General features: G+C 43.0%; 1 protein-coding gene and 1 long non-coding RNA gene across 3 annotated transcripts in view; one reads left to right on the top strand and one right to left on the bottom strand.

Moving 5' to 3' along the window:
* CA10 (carbonic anhydrase 10) overlaps window positions 1-16,411 on the top strand; it is a 539,027-nt gene that overhangs the window by 444,775 nt on the left and 77,841 nt on the right. The window lies entirely within an intron of this gene.
* The window catches only part of LOC105724754 (uncharacterized), a 98,040-nt gene continuing 92,127 nt past the window's right edge, over window positions 10,499-16,411 (bottom strand). For both annotated transcript variants that reach the window (XR_001109105.2, XR_010339123.1), the window contains exon 9: window positions 10,499-10,932. This is a non-coding gene — a long non-coding RNA (uncharacterized LOC105724754). The remainder of the gene's footprint in view (window positions 10,933-16,411) is intronic.

Raw genomic sequence — 16,411 nt, 5'->3', positions numbered from 1 at the left:
TTGACCAACATCAGGATGATTATTATTACTTTCTTTTTGGGACGAAGTCTCTCTCTGTTGCCCAAGGTGGAGTGCAGTGGTACGATCTCAGCTCACGGCAATCTTCACCACCCAGGCTCAAGAGATTCTCCTGCCTCAGCCTCCTGAGTAGCTAGAACTATAGGTATGCGCCACCATGCCCAGCTAATTTTTTTGTATTTTTTAGTAGAGACGGTGTTTCACTAGGTTGGCCAGGCTGGTCCTGCACTCCTGACCTCATGATCCACCCTCCTCAGCCTCCCAAAGTGCTGGGATTACAGGCATGAGCCACCACGCCCGGCCCAGGATTATTTTAAAAGGAGAGCAAGGTGTTACCTGGCGTAGTCTAGATCAGCCTCTCAGAGAAAGGGGAACTTGGGCTGGACTTAAAGGATATGTCACATTTACATAAACAGAGAATGAGAATTTCCTAGATTCTTCTCTGAAAACCACATTTTTCCAGGCCTTTATATAGGCATTCGTCTGCCCAGAACACTCCATCTCCCTGCCCTGTTTGCCTGTCAAATCCTACTACTGCTCTTTCAAGATTCAGTTTAAATGAGCACCTGAGCAATGAAGACTTCTCTTACAGCACTAGCATCACCACTTTCACTCCCTGACAGAATGGATGACTCTTCGGCGCTCTCACAGAATGTATAAACATGTCCTCATCATACTTCACATATTTTTGTACCTAGAGGGTCTTCCCATCCCCAAGATGGTTCAGGGTTCCTGTCTTGCTTAGAACACAATGTTGAGCATAGAGTAGGCGCTCTATAAATAATGAATGCACAGGTGCACACATATATGAGTAAAGGACAAGCCCAGAGCTCGTCACAGCTGGCTGTGAGCATCTGCCTTCTACTCAAGCCTGAGAAACAGGCATGCAGGATGGGTGCAGAGAAAGGGCAGAGAAATCTCAAGAGAAAAAGGGTCTCTCTCAGTGAGCTGACACACACCCTTGGATGCTAGAGAAGGAGAGAGAAACCAAAAATTACTCTTTATCAATCAGCCAGCAAGTGGTCACTGGGTACCTCCCCTTTGCCCACTCCCACATCCTAGGGACGTGTGGAGACGCCCAGGAGGGCTGCACTGCTGGCCCTGCCACCGAGAGGATTACTGGGAAAGCTTTCCTTGCCTTGTTGATATGCTGGGCAGTGGTGCACACTTCACTCCCTGAAAAGTGTGGCTCACACTGATGAAACCTTGACATTTAGTGAAACTAATAAAAGATGTGCATTTTATTAAAGTTCAAGCTATAGCAATGGGAAAACCAAGAAACCAAGCCAACTTCCTGGTCCTTTCTCACATGGGTTATTCAAAAGCTATTTTCAAAGGGGCTCTGGCCCACTCATGAATCTTTGTCCTGTCCAGGTGCAAATAAAGAGGAGCACACTGGCTGGTCACAGCCACGTGTTGTCCTGTCCTATGCAGAAGCCACGGAGGTCTCTGCATGGAGCAGGTGCTTTGGAATCAGATTCCAGTCCTGCCACTTACTGACTGTGTGGCCTTAGACTTCACTTCTATGAGTCTCAGGCTGACCGTTTGTGAAATGGGCTATAATTCCTTCCTTGCTGGCTCATTATGAGGAATGCAGATGCTGACTATTGAGGACCATAAAACTGCTCCCACCAGAGCTGGCTCCTGGTAGGCACTCAACAGTGAAAACTGTTATCACTAGATTAGCTATTGCTGCGCCCTTTATCTTCAAGTATTTACTGAGCAGCCAGTAGACTCACACCAGTATGCTGGGCCCTCAGGAAGCACAAATATATTTAAGAGGGGAAATTCATGGAGGGAATGGAATTTTCCCTGGGTCTTCAGGGATAGGCATGGTTCAGTTTTATTCTCAAGTCAGGAAGGGAAATATTCTCTTTTACATTGTATTTTCAATTGCAAACCTTCATCTTTTTAGAGAGCAGGTAATTGTTTTTCCACCCTGCACAGACAACATAATGATATTCTGAGAAAACAAAAAAAGGAAAAAATTTACCCACAGTTCTCCACAAAAATCAGAGCTGCTTTTGATTTCCGAAGTCCAGAGTGAGTGCAGTTTTATTAGGTAAAGACAGAGTGAGGAATAGTGTTTCATTCAGAGGCATTTGGGCCTCTTTTACCTCATCCAAAGCATGGGAATTCTAGCCGATCTTATACTTTTGCTGGCAACTGCCAATGTTTATAGTGAGCCCACTCTGAACATCCAGGTTATTTAAAAGTGCATGTCCCAACTAAACCCTCCTAATATATGGAATATTTTCCTTAAGTAGAAAATAGCAGGCAGACCCAAATAACCTCAATACATCTCCCAACCAAGGAATGTCACTTGTTTTGGCAATATTCTTTCATATTCCATCCATTACAGAATTCATGAGAATGGGTGTGTCTGCCACTCTGTAAGGACAGTAATATAAACTGTACTTACTGGAAGTTCTTTCATTTAAAATGGCTGTTTACAAAATCTCACACTTTCTAATTCTATCCAAAACCTCATTCCTCTCCAGCCCCCTCAAAATTACAAACTTCCAGCCCCGCTTATCCTCCTAATTACTATTTGTCAGGCCTGTTCATCTGCCCTGCAGCACTGTTGGGAGCCAGGATTCAGGGCAAGGGATGTCAGAGCCGTTGGCTTCTCTTGCAGGTGCCCAGGGCAATGCCAGGCACCCCTGGGTACCCAGTAAACATGGGCTGACTGGCTGCAGTGGTGCCCAGCTAATGAGTGCCAGGCTTTTAATCTGTACTCAGAAATGCAAGGACAGATGGAAAAGAGGGCAGAGGGGGAAAACAGCTTCACACTGAAGCCCAGATAGCATTGCACCAGCACATGTGTCAGACATGAAGGATTCTGATTTGGGCAAAGATAATAGGGTCGGCAAGCACCCTATCTGAATGACAAGTAGCCTAAAAAAGATTTCAGTCTAATTCTGCTTTTTTCACATCAAAGGAAAGATGAACTGAGTTTGAAAAAGCTTCCCCAGAGAGCATATATATGTAATTCCTTGAAATTATGGATGTTATTTCCCTAAAGTGTGTATCTTTCCAGTAGATGGTATCTGCAGGAGCACTCAGAAGATGCCTGTCTTGTCCTGCGTAGTAATCACCACATCCCAGGCACCAAGCTTGCACACCAGTAGCACTTACTGGGTGTTCACATCTTGAGTTCTGAACCACGTTTCTCATACTAAATCCATCCTTTCCTTGAATCTTTTGGCTTCAACTTCATGATTGATCCTCCAGTCTCATCCCTAGCCTCACCTTTTGAACTTGACATTCAGCACTAATTTTTAGCTGCAACCTTCATCCTCCCTGTCACAGTTCAGGTTCTCCCACCCACTACATGTGCTAGGCTAGCTTGAGTAAGTGCATGTCCAGGTTTCACTCATGTCTCACATTCTCCTTCCCTTGGGCTCTTGTTGGGCAGCTGTCCCATTTGGTCCAGCCCCACATGTGGGAACCAGGCAGCATCTTGAAAGGCTCATTAATAAAGCTGAGTGCTGTTAGTCTCATTACATTTTTCCAATCTTTGTCTCAACAGGAGGGAAACTAACTTGAGGAGGAGTCTATATTTCACAGATAATAGTACTGTCAGGGACAGGAGGGGGTAAATCCTAGATTTACCATAAAGAAAATCTGTACTGGGGGCCTAAATGACATAACCAAAGGAAAAAGCAGCAAACTAAGAATCAAGACAAAGGGGTTTCGATCCCAGCTCTACCAGTGACCATGTGTCCTTGGGCAAATCACTTCCTGATCCAGGCTTCATTTTCCATTCATAAAAGGAAGGGATTTTGCCACATGGTCTCCAAAATGCCCTCCAGGTCTAATACACTTTGATTCTTTTATTATAAGTCTGTCTTTCTGAGATTCCGTTCTCTCATTTGGAAAATAGTGATAATATGTCTACTCGAAACGTCCTCCCAAGGCTAGTGTGAGTGTCAGATAAGAAACCGTATGAAAGTCCATGGCGCACTTTTAATTTTGGTAAAGGAGCAGGGAGCGCAGGAGGCCCTGAGGCCATTGCACAACGTACTGTTTAGCAGAGTTACTTACATGAGCTGTGACTACAAAAATGCATCCCTCCTTCTCATTTCTTCAATTAAAGAAAACTTAGAAAGCATGCAAAATATAACCGGATTAACAGGATACCCACATCAGTCCTGTCGAAAAGATGCTTATTAGGGGTAAAATGTCACACACCTACAAATTTGCAATGGACCTTGATGTTGGAGCGAGGAGTTGGGCCACTGGAATTAGCCCAGATCATCGAAGAGGCTGGGGAGGCATGACAGAGAACAAGCGTTGATACAGTGCTATTGCCTTCTAGTCACTCTGGGTGCATTAGAGAATTCAGCTGTCTCAGAAGTAATGCTGTAAAAGCATCATTTATTATTATTATTATTATTATTATTATTGTCTTTTAATACCAACAAATTCTCCAGTTCTCTAGACACCAGCTGACTGTTCTACAATTTAATTCCATTCTCAGACTGATCTACCTAAAGTTAACATCAGATCCCGTGAGATAAAGTGTTTAGTTTCATCAGACTCCTCCTACTTCAGAGGACTATCATAAGTCTAGGCCTCAAACTGACTAAGCAACTATAAATCCTACAACCCTTCTTCATGTTTGATCATTTGCTAGAGTGACTCACAGAACTCAATGAAACATCAGAAACTCTGGTTTATTATAAAGGCTACAACTCAGGAACAGCCACGTGGAACAGGTGCACAGTGTAAGGTTGCAGCAGGACTAAGGGCAGGGCCAGGGGATATGCAGGAAGCTTCTAGGCCTTCTTTGGGTGCACCACCATCCAAGCACCTCAATATGTTCACCAACCTGAAAGCTCATCAAATCTCATGAAGACTTTTTTAAAAAAAAAATTGACCCCTCACCTGATGGATAGGATTTTTTTTAACTCAGACATTTTAAAGTTAGTTTGTTTGTTTGTTTGTTTGTTTGTTTGTGACGGAGTTTCGCTCTTGTTACCCAGGCTGGAGTGCAATGGTGCGATCTCGGCTCACCGCAGCCTCCGCCTCCTGGGTTCAGGCAATTCTCCTGCCTCAGCCTCCTGAATAGCTGGGATTACAGGCACGTGCCACCATGCCCAGCTAATTTTTTTTTTTTGTATTTTTAGTAGAGACGGAGTTTCACCATGTTGACCAGGAAGGTCTCAATCTCTTGACCTCGTGATCCACTCACCTCGGCCTCCCAAAGTGCTGGGATTACAGGCGTGAGCCACCGCGCCTGGCCCTTAAAGTTTATTTTTAACTAGCCAGGCGTGGTGGCTCATGCTGTAATCCCAACACTTTGAGAGGCCAAGGAGTGTGGGTCATTGAGCTCAGGAGTTCAAGAACAGCCTGGCCAATAAGTGAAACCCCATCTCTACTAAAAATAGAAAAATTAACCGGGCATGTTGGTAGGCACCTGTGTAATCCCATTTACTCAGAAGGCGGAGGCAGGAGAATCGCTTGGACCTAGGAGGTGGAGGTTACAGTGAGCCGAGATTACGCCACTGCACTCCATTCTGAGTGACACGATGAGACTCCATCTCAAAAAAAAACAAATTTAAAAAATAAAAGTTTCTCTTTTTTTTTTGAGATGGAGTCTCGCTCTGTCCCCCAGGCTGCAGTGTAATGGCATTATCTTGCCTCCCAGGTTCAAGCGATTCTCCTGCCTCAGTCTTCCCAGTAGCTGGGATCAAAGGCTCATGCCACCATGCCCAGCTAATTTTGTTGTATTCTTAGTAGAGATGGGGTTTCACCGTGTTGGCCAGGCTGGTCTTGAACTCCTGACCTCAGGTGATCTGCCCCTCTCAGCCTCCCAAAGTGCTGGGATTACAGGCATGAGCCACCACGCCCAGCCTAATAAAGTTTATTTTTAACTGACAAATAATAATTGTGTATATATATGGGATGCAATGTGATGGTTTGAACTAGGTATATATCGTAAAAAGATTTAATCAAGCTAATTAACACATCCATCACCTCACTAACATCATCTTTTGTGGTGAGAATGCTAACAATCTATTCTTTTAGCAATTTTGAAATATACAATACATTATTACTAATTTTGGTCATCACAGAGCAGAGCATAATAGATCACTAAAACTTATTCCTCCTGTCTCCCTGAAATTTTCTACCCTTTCTCCCTCCCTCTCCCCACCAACCTCTGGTAACCACCTTTCTACTCTGTTTCTATGAGATTGACTTTTTTAGAGTCTACATATAGGTGAGATCAGTTGGTATTTGTCCTTCTGTGCCAGGCTTATTTCAGTTAGCATAATGTCCTCCAGTTCCATTCATGTCGTTGCAAATCAAGAATTTCCTTCCTTTTTAAGGCTGTATAGTATTTCATTGTGTATATATACCATATTTTCTTTATCCATTTATCCACTGATGGACACTTGTTGTTCAAGACTTTTTACAGAGCTTATATCTCCAGCTTTCAGGTTGGTGGATGGGACTAAAGTTTCATCCCTCTAATCAGTTGGTCATTCTGGTGACCAGCCTCTTCCTGAGGCTATGTAGGGTCTCCACCTTAAGTTATCTCATTAGCATAAACTCAGATATGATTAAAAGGGGCTCATTATGAATAGCAAAAGATTCTCTCGTCATTCAGGCATGTCCACTGCTTCCAGGATGCAATACTGTGCTGTGGAAGGAAGTGCAGAAGACTTCCTCACTGTGGTAGGTTTCCAAAGATGGCCACAACCTATCGCATAGATTACTCAAGTAACAGAACAATTCATTCTACTTGTCCCATCCCACTTCCTCCTGTCTTCATGTTCCAAGCCAGAAATACCAAGAGTTTTGGAAATTCTGTGCCAGGAACCACAGACAAAAACCAAATAATATTTCTTATTAACCAAATAATAATTATTATACCACAGTTATTATTACACTTATTGTTATCATCCTCTCAGGTTCAGCGATCTCATGCCTATTACGTTCTAGAGCTGAGAACCAAACTGCAGCCTCTCTGGTCTCAAAGCCCACTTCATTGCCTTCTTAAAAGCTGGAAAAGTTTTTTTACTTTTTATTTTTTTGAGACAGCGTCTGGCTCTGCCACCCAGGCTGCAGTGATGGGATTACAGCTCACTTCAGCCTCGAATTCCTGGACTTGTGATATCCTCCACCTTAACTTCCTGAGTAGCTGGGATTACAGGCTCATGCCATCATGTCTGGCTTTTTTTTTTTTTTTGCTTTTTGTAAAGACAGGATCTCACTATGCTACCCAGGCTTGTCTCAAACTCCCGACCTCAGCTTCTCAAAGTGCTGGGATTTCAAGCATAAGCCACGGCACCTGGCCAACACTTAACCTTTTAAATCACCCAAACATAGGGAGGGCTGGGACATCATGAATGAAAGGCATCTGATGGGTCTTCTCTAGAACAGAGGCAGCTCCTTCCCTTTTGTAAACATGCCAAAAACATGTTCTGAGACTTGCTGTGTCCCAAACTTATATTAGGTGCTGGGCTACAGGGGTAAATATACCATGGATCTTGCCTTCAATTCCCCAGTGACTCAACTTTCTAGTCTACTTTTCAGCAATAGGTGAAGTTCACGTGTCATCTAGGTTCAGTGGTGAGAGAAGTTTTGTGAGGGTAAGTTGGAAAGAACAGAGAAGGAGCCATCTGGGAGTTTAAAATTTCATGCCTTCATGCCTCAATTTGCAGGCAATGTCATGCATCATTTATGTGGGGGTTCTGGTGGCATTTATTTTATTCAAAGCCCATTTATCCCGGACTTTTTCCAGTGCTGTGTGAGATTTTATGATTCATCAAATCCCTCTTCTCCATAATGTAGTTCTGCACACATGCTGATGTGTGGTGTGCTCAGATGAGCTCTCAGAAGGGAATAAAGAACTGGAGTGAGGTCAGAGGAAAAAGTGTGACCATTTTTGGAAGTGCCAGTGCTTCTAGTGTGTGATGCTATGCTATAAATAGAGGTAGAGAAGACATCCTCAGGCAGTAGTATGAGATATGGAGGGAAAAAAAGCAAAGTGTTTTTTCTTTTCTATCCTCTCACTCAACAATCAACACTTCTGTGACCTCTGGTTACCAAAACAAGTGAGGATTTCTTCCCACCATCAACCAAGCAATCAATTCTGCAGCAGACACCAGCTGGGTATTCTCTTATTCAATTCAATTCTGACACTATCTACTTGGAGATAACATCAGCTCCCACAGGTGGAGGGCTTAGTTTTCCCCCTGCTTCAGATGCCAGTAACAAGCACAGGTTGTGACCCATATTCCCACGTGATCCGTGTTGCCATGACCCCTATTTTGGGTTCAATTAATTTGCTAGAGTGGCTCACAGAGCTCAGAGAAACACTGACCAGTATACTACAAAGGATATTACAAAAGACACAAATGAACAGCCAGGGGGAAGAACTGTACAGAGCAAGGTATGGGGAAGGGTTGAGGAGCTTCCGTGCCCTCTCCAGGCCCACTGCCTTCCAGGAACCTCCATGTGTTCAGCTATCTGGAAGTCCCCAGAACTCAGTGCTTTTGAGTGTTTATGGAGGCTTCCTTACCTAGGCACAATTGATGAAATCATTGGTCATTGGTGATTAGCTCAACTTTCAGCCTCTCTCTTCTTCCTGGAGGTTGAGGTGGAGCTAAAAGTTCCAATACTTTATTTTTATTTATTTATTTACTTAGTTATTTATTTTTTACTGTAACCTACTTTGTTTTTATTTTATTTTATTTTTAATCTTTTTTTCTGTAAGTTATTGAGGTACAGGTGGTACTTGGTTACTTAAGTTCTTTAGTGGTGATTTATGAGATTTTGGTGCACGCGTCACCTGAGTAGTATACGCTGCACCATATTTGTTATCTTTTGTCCCTCAGCCACTCCCACTCTTCCCCCCAAGTCCCCAAAGTCCATTGTATCATTCTTATGCCTTTGTGTCCTCATAGCTTACCTCCCACATATCAGTGAGAACATACAGTGTTTGATTTTCCATTCCTGAGTTACTTTACTTAAAATAATAGTCCTCGGTCTCACCCAGGTCACTGAAAATACTGTTAATTCATTCATTTTTATGGCTGAGTAGTATTCCATCGTGTATATATATATATATACACACACACACACACACACACACACACACACACACCCCACAGTATCTTTATCTACTTGTTGATTGATGGGCATTTGGGTTGGTTCCATGATTCTGCAATTGTGAATTCTGCTGCAATAAACATGTGTGTGCAAGTATCTTTTTCAAATAATGATTTCTTTTCCTCTGGATTGCTGGATCAAATAGTAGTTCTACTTTTAATCACATGGTTCATTTTCCTGGCAACCAGGCCCATGTTGGGCTAGCCAGGTGCCCACCAAAAGTCATCTCATTAGAACAAAAGAGGCTTCTATCACCCAGGACATTCCAAGGGATTTAGAAGCTCTGTGTCAGAAAAAGGGGGTCAAGGACCAAATGTTAAAAAATTCCAGCACCCCTATCTACAAGGGTATTAGGAGCTCTGTCTCAGGAACTGAAGCAGAAGCTAAGCATTAGAACAAAAAGTTCTAGCACTCCTGTCACTCAGGAAATTACAGGGATTTTAGGAGCTCTGTGCCAGCTCTGTGACAGAGACCAATATTGTATGTCTTATTTCACAAGTGAGGGTTACAAAGATGGCAGCAACTTATGGCAAAGATTACTCAAGTAACACTGTAATTCATTTATCTGTGTCTCATCCCAGTTAAGATCTCCCTGCCAACATATTCAAAGCTCAGAAAACTATATATAAACTTGATGAACAAATGCTGGACCTACCATGACCTTGACCAACCTTGGGCTTTCTGTTGAATGATAAACCATTTTCCTATCATTGTTCAGTAATAGGGCTTAAAGTTGAAGGGTGCATAAAGGAAAGGATTTTATACCTAATTCAACATTTACTGAGGCCTGTGATTCAGTGGGGTATGCAGCACATCCTTAAATAACTCTCCTACAAGATGCCATGGAGGGAGCTGCAGCTTACTGAGCCCCAAATTCATACACTGGTAAGTGGAGAGACAGTATTTGAACCATGTCACTAACATCAGCTTAGGGGCAACCATGCTGCACATTCCAACCAGAGCTCAACCCTGGGGGCTGGCGAGAACCAGGAGGGGACCGAGAAGGAGTCAGTGGGTGGACTTCTGGGCTTTTTTTTTCTCTCTCTGAATAAATATCACTTTTTGAGGCCAAAAAAAGGTGGGGAACCATGAATATTTGAGGCATCCTTTTATTTGGGGGTAGTTTCTTACCCCAGGTTGCTTCTCCCAAAAATACTGATCCAGTTCCCTAATCTACTCACGTCCAGGCCCAGGGCTTTTCCACCCCAACCCAATTCTTCTGAAAGTGATTAAAAGGTCTATAATATATCACTCAATCTCATTTGCTGGATCAAATCTAGAGGGAAAACTGTTGAGTAAGGTGACTCAGGGGACCGTCCCCAGGTGGGGAGCAAGGGAAATAAAATAGCCATTTTCACATTGTTTTGTGTAGGATTTATTGATTCAGGAAAACAAACACAAAATTCTGAATCAAATTACTTGGAGGATGATTACCAGAGACTGTGAAGGGTAGCAGGGGGCTGGAGAGGAGGTGGGAATTATTAATGAGTACAAAAAATAATAATTAGAATGAGGTCCAGGAGCAGCAACTCATGCCTGTAATCCCAATACTTTGCGAGGCTGAGGTGGGGGGATCGCCTGAGGTCAGGAGTTCCAGACCAGCCTGGCGAACATGGTGAAACCCCATCTCTACTAAAAAACAAAGATAGCTGGGAATGGTGGTAGGTGCCTGTAATCCCAGCTACTCGCGAAGCTGAGACGGGAGAATCCCTTGAACCCAGGGGGCAGAAGTTGTAGTGAGCCAAGGTTGCGCCAGTGCACTCCAGCCTGGATGACGGGGCAAAACTCCATCTGAAAAAAACAGAAAAGAATGAATGAGCAAGATCTGCTATCTGATCACACAACAGGGTGACTATAGTCAATAATAACTTAATTGTGCATTTTAAAATAACTAAGAGTGTAATTGGATTGTTTGTAACACAAAGGGTAAATACTTGAGGGGATGGATACCTCATTCTCCATTTTGTAGTTATTTCACATTGCATGCCTATATCAAAACCTCTCATGTACCCCAAAAATAGGTACAAGCACTATGTACCCACAAAAATTTTTAAAAAGGCAAAACAATTTCTCAATTACTTGGAAACTTCTCCACAAAAATGTTTTAATCCTCCCTTATTTTGTTCTTTTCACCACAATAAACTTAGAATGTGAGAACATGAAGCTATAAAAACTATGGTTATTGAAAAGCTAGAACTCTTATAATGTACTGATAATTTCAGAAGAGGGTTCCTGTGTTGCCAGGCTCTGCTATTTTCTTCATTCTCTGAATAATGAGCACCTATTTAGCCACAATCACAAATGTGAAGGAAGAACCATGATATTTAACTCCTCCCTGCCCAGTATCTTCTCAGTCCACAAACTGAAATCATCCCACATAGATGTAGATTTAAAAACTGGCATTCTGTAGACTTCTTGTATCAGTGAATTCCTTCTTCTCTCCACCTGAGCACATCCTTGCTTACATCTAAACTAAGCTTCTCCCATCCCCATTGAAGTGCATTGTCTTAGCAAGAGCAACCATCGCCTTCTCAGTCGTATCTCCCATGTTTGAAACCACCATGTATCTCTACCCACCCACCTGAATGTGGCCTCATCAGGTATCTGAAGAAGGTTCAACCTTGTAAAATAACCACAGTGATGAGGACTCCAGCCCATCTCCCAAAGAGCTCCAGAGGGAGGGAGGAAATTATTTTTTCTAGTGCAAGTCACAATGCTTGGCCCTTTTTGTACATTGCCTTAGTTAAATCTCACAAACCCCTGTGAGAAGATAGCTATTAGTGTACCCATTTTACAGGTGGTGAAAGTGAAAGGATACAGAACTTGCCCAAGATTACACAAATTGCAAATGATGGAACCGGCTGTCAAACTCAATTTTCTCTGGATTGCAAAACCTACGCTTGTTGCCCTCTGAGATTCTGCCTCTTTAAGAAAGTGATGGATGGTAACCTATAATATCACACCCTGCCTCTCAAATTGAAAAGGGCCTGAAGTACCTTTTGTGGAAGCCTCAGGGACTGGTGTCAGTGCTTATATACCAGCACAAATGCACACATATACAGACAGAGCAAGAGAAAGAGAGACTGACTTTTCTCTCCTTAGGGGCACCATGGCCCCCTACACTGGACCACTCAGTGTTCTTTGACTGTAAGAAGCAGAAAGCCACTCTAGTTAATTTAAGGATTACTGTATTTGAGAGAACACTAGGTAATTCATAGAATCAAGGACAAAAAGAAGGTCAGGAACATCAGGTCAGTACCAGGGATCTCAGATTCTTCTTCTTTTTTTTTCGAGCACTCTAATCAAATTGACTTGTCTTCATTCACCTTCCATTTATATTTCACTGCACTTATAATTCAGATTCCTGGGAGACTGAGTCTAGCCAATCTCTAAGGTTATGGACCTACCCAGGAGCAGGGTACTGGGATTGATGTCCCCCAGGGCCATATGGAAACGCAGTAGGCACAGTTCTCCAAACAAAAGGAAGGGTGCTGTTACCAAGGGAAGGGGGATAAATAGATGCTGGGCAAGATAACAGCAGATGCCTGTACCCACACTCTACCCTTTGCTCTAGGAAGTAAGCCTAGTGATTAGGGAAGCTAGCCCTTGGTTCTGGGCTGAAGTGTCAACTAGGGAGTGATATTTTTCAAAAGATACAGAACCAAAATCTGTGGGTTTTTCAGGCCCTATTTTTGTCAAATGACTTACCATCACCAATGTCCAGTGTCCTCAGGTCCTCCTGTTGTCCCCACTAGACATCTTTGATGGGTTCAATTAATGGATATTTCTAATCGTAACCTTACGCTGCCTGTTAAACATCTATGCCCTTGCTCTGGTCATGACACAGCCAAGAAGTAGCCAATCATAGGCTCCTTTCTCCTTCTGACCATGCCTGAAGTCCAGCCATTGATCCAGTCCCTTAATCAATGATAAGAACGATGCTCAAACCATTCAGTGACTGTGCAAGGTCATCTTGAGCAGCTCCCAGTCCTTCCAGATCTCTAAAGTAGGCAAATACTTTCTTGGGGAGTTACTTGGTTGAACAAGTGAAGTCTTCATGGTCCTGATAAAAACTAACCTCCAGTTTACTGTTTGGCTGAGTTTCTGTGATGACCGTCTGCTCTGGACCCACAGACAGCTGCCCAGCGGGGGCAAGAAAAGAGGGTCTGTGGAGGACATAGCAGATCATTAGACAGTGGGAACACCAAGTCACAGAGTTCCTGCAGCTCTGTGTCCTGTGCAGACAAAGACACTCACTCTCCTCCTGCCTTTATGGAAGGCGGTAGGAAATGTTACTTTGTTTTTGGCAAACCCCCAAAAGGAGAAACTGTTCCACGTAGTCCGAGAGAGAGTATAGTAAGTGTTGCACATAGAGACCTCATTAATGGCCAACGCCTGTTTTATTTGCAACTCACAATTTTTCTAGTTAAAAAGAGTTCAAAGCCTGACCTGCAAACTATGCGGGGAGATGAAACAATGAGATGCTCACTCTCAACGTGCCTGGCTTTATGGAGTAGCTTCATTCCTAAAAGTGTATTCTCTAGATCAATATCAATCCCCAGTGACTATTGACTACAGCACAGTTCCAGTATTACTTTATCTTTACAGAGTAAAATTTTATTATTAGAGGCTTCTAATCCTTTAGCTTGAAGTGTCTCTATTCCTGCACTTCAGTTTTTCTGCCAAAGAAAAGCATTTTATGAGAAAAAGCTAAATTACTAAGTATATTCATGTGCCATTTCTCCTAACCCTCACAACAGCACCGTCATGCTGTGATTTTTCCTTATTTTAAAGATTGGACAACTGAGGTACAAGGCCTCATTCCTAGTGAAAAAATACACAAGGGCTCAACCCATGTCTTCTGATTGGACTGACCTCAAGTAGCAAGTTATTCATCTTCAGTGGGGTGTTTGTGAAATGTTTGAGTGTGTTTATATCTATACGTATTTATTTTGATTATTACTTTTTATTATAATTTAAGTTCTGGGATACATGTGCAGACATGCAGGTTTGTTACATAGGTATACACGTGTCATAGTGGTTTGCTGCACCCATCAACCCGTCATCTACATTAGGTATTTCTCCTAATGGTATCCCTCCCTGCCTCTCCATGAGGCAGAAGTTCCTTGGTCCAGTCATGTATACTTCCTGCCCAGATCCCATCCGGTAGCCGCTGCACCTCTCCCCCAGCAGCTGTGACTTCTTCTGATCACATCTCACAGCCACCGCTTTTCCTGGGGGATTGCTCTTTGCTAATTGCTCAAGAGGCTACACTCCCACCTCACCCGCAGCAGAAGCCCACAGCCAGCGACTAATACATGCATGTCAAGAGGCATGAGTGGCTGATCTTCTTGCCTCGGGTGGAACTAATTTTATTGTGAGATTCATACTCTAGCACTTTTCTATGGACTCAGACTGAAGCAATCTGCAGGAAAGCCAAAAGCCTTGCTTAGATCTTTGTTTCAGCTCTATCCCACTTTCCTTCTTCTTCTTTTCTAGGGACTATATCCTCAGCAAAGCACTAGAACTAGACCCTCCATCTCAGGCTGTGTCTAAGGGAACCCAGCAGAAGACATCTAGTTTGACTTTATTTTGCAGCAGAAGAGTTACAAATTTTTAGTTTCTGGAAAAAAAAAAATCTGTATTTCATGTTTTCACTCATTCAGATTGGGCCTTTCCCTAAAATTAAACAAGATCAGCAAGATCTGTCTTTGCAGGATTTTGTTTGTACTGACTAAGGAAACAGTGATCTCTTAAAATATTCAGGACTATTCAAATAACCACATGTACATTGCCAGTTTCCCAACAGTGTATCTCTAAACCAGTCCGTGTGTGTGTGTGTGTGTGTGTGAGCATCACACCCATTGACAGGAGTCATGAGTTTTTACTTTTGAGTAGTGATGTGACCTAAGTGTGAGTTGCATTGAAAACTAATGCATTCCCTGCCTGATCATTTTCACAGAGCCTTTGGTGAGGTTGATGTTGAGCTTGTTGGATAATTATCTGTTTTTTAAAAATCTAAGCATCCTTTTATACATTGCAATTTCTGTTTGCAAATTTCACTTCAAGTTTACTGAACCATTTAATTAACTTAAGTGTTTAAACTTCTAGAGGTGCTGATTGATTCTAATCAGTATTTTCTGCTACTCTGATTGAAGGCTTCCTCTCTTGGACTATTGACAGTGAAGCAAAAAAAAAATTTTTTTAAAAAGCAGCAAAATGTTGTTCAGTCTTTGGCATAATCTAACACAAATTTAGTTGGGACCATAACTGCATGAACTTCAGGAGGCCAGAAGAGAGCCAATTTCTCTGTTTTCCTGAAGTTGCAGAGCCAGCCCAGGAAGAGGGACTGTGTTGCGGGCACTGGGAGAACTTGCAACCTCTGGCCGAGACTTAGACTCTAAGCCAAACCACTTTCAGGTTTGGCAGTTTTCACTCTTCCTGGAAACTCAGTGGGGGGATGTTTTGCAGGGACCCTTACCACCCAGAGGAAATGATGTTCTCCTTTAATAGCTCTTCTTTTCTCAGAAAAACGAAAAATTACCCCCGAACACCCACCTCCTGTGGTAACACCCCAAGCAAAGGCAGACTTAGTCCCTAGAATAACAGCTGCCCAATATTGAGTAGGTCTTCCTGCTGCTGGTGAGAAGTCAGGCTTCTAAACTCCAGGTGTTGAGACAACCTGGGTGTTGGGTTTATCTGCCCTTTAGAATTGCTCTGGAGAGAGCAAGAGGGGAGCCCCTGTCAAAACAGCTCAGGAAGCTCTTCCAGCCTGCAGGCACCTGAGACATGGCCCCACAGCCACTCCCCAACTTCAGCTTTTGAAGACCAGGTTTTCTGCTGCCTTCAAAGAGATTTTCTGGCAAGCTGACTTTGGTCCCTCCTGAGACACTTCTGTTCTAGTTGACTTCTGTTCAGCACAAAATAATGTATTATAGATATTGCATTTTTCTGCTAAGAAAACGTCGGCTGCTAAACTAGATCAAACCGCCCTCCAGTTCTTCAGTGCTGACTCATTTTAATTATTGAACTTTTCTCCCCGGAAAGTACACTCTGTGCTGTTTGTCGAGAAACTGGCAGTTTTAACACAATTTGGCAACTTTTCATAGATTGATCACCCCAGGAAAATAGGCAGCTGATCACCAGAGAAATTCTGCAGTTCAGATTAGTTTGCTGGGTGATGACACTGACGAAGTGAAATGTGTGGGGTTTTCTCCCTACCACCCACTCCACCTCCCTGGCTCCTCACAAGACAATGCCACTGCATACA

Source organism: Aotus nancymaae, unplaced genomic scaffold (assembly GCF_030222135.1).
Source record: "Aotus nancymaae isolate 86718 unplaced genomic scaffold, 86718_ANA_hifiasm-v0.15.2.pri h1tg000072l, whole genome shotgun sequence".
Taxonomy (NCBI): Eukaryota; Metazoa; Chordata; class Mammalia; order Primates; family Aotidae; genus Aotus; species Aotus nancymaae.
The sequence above is the reverse complement of the archived record's forward strand: the minus strand, read 5'-3'. Positions and strand labels throughout refer to the sequence as shown.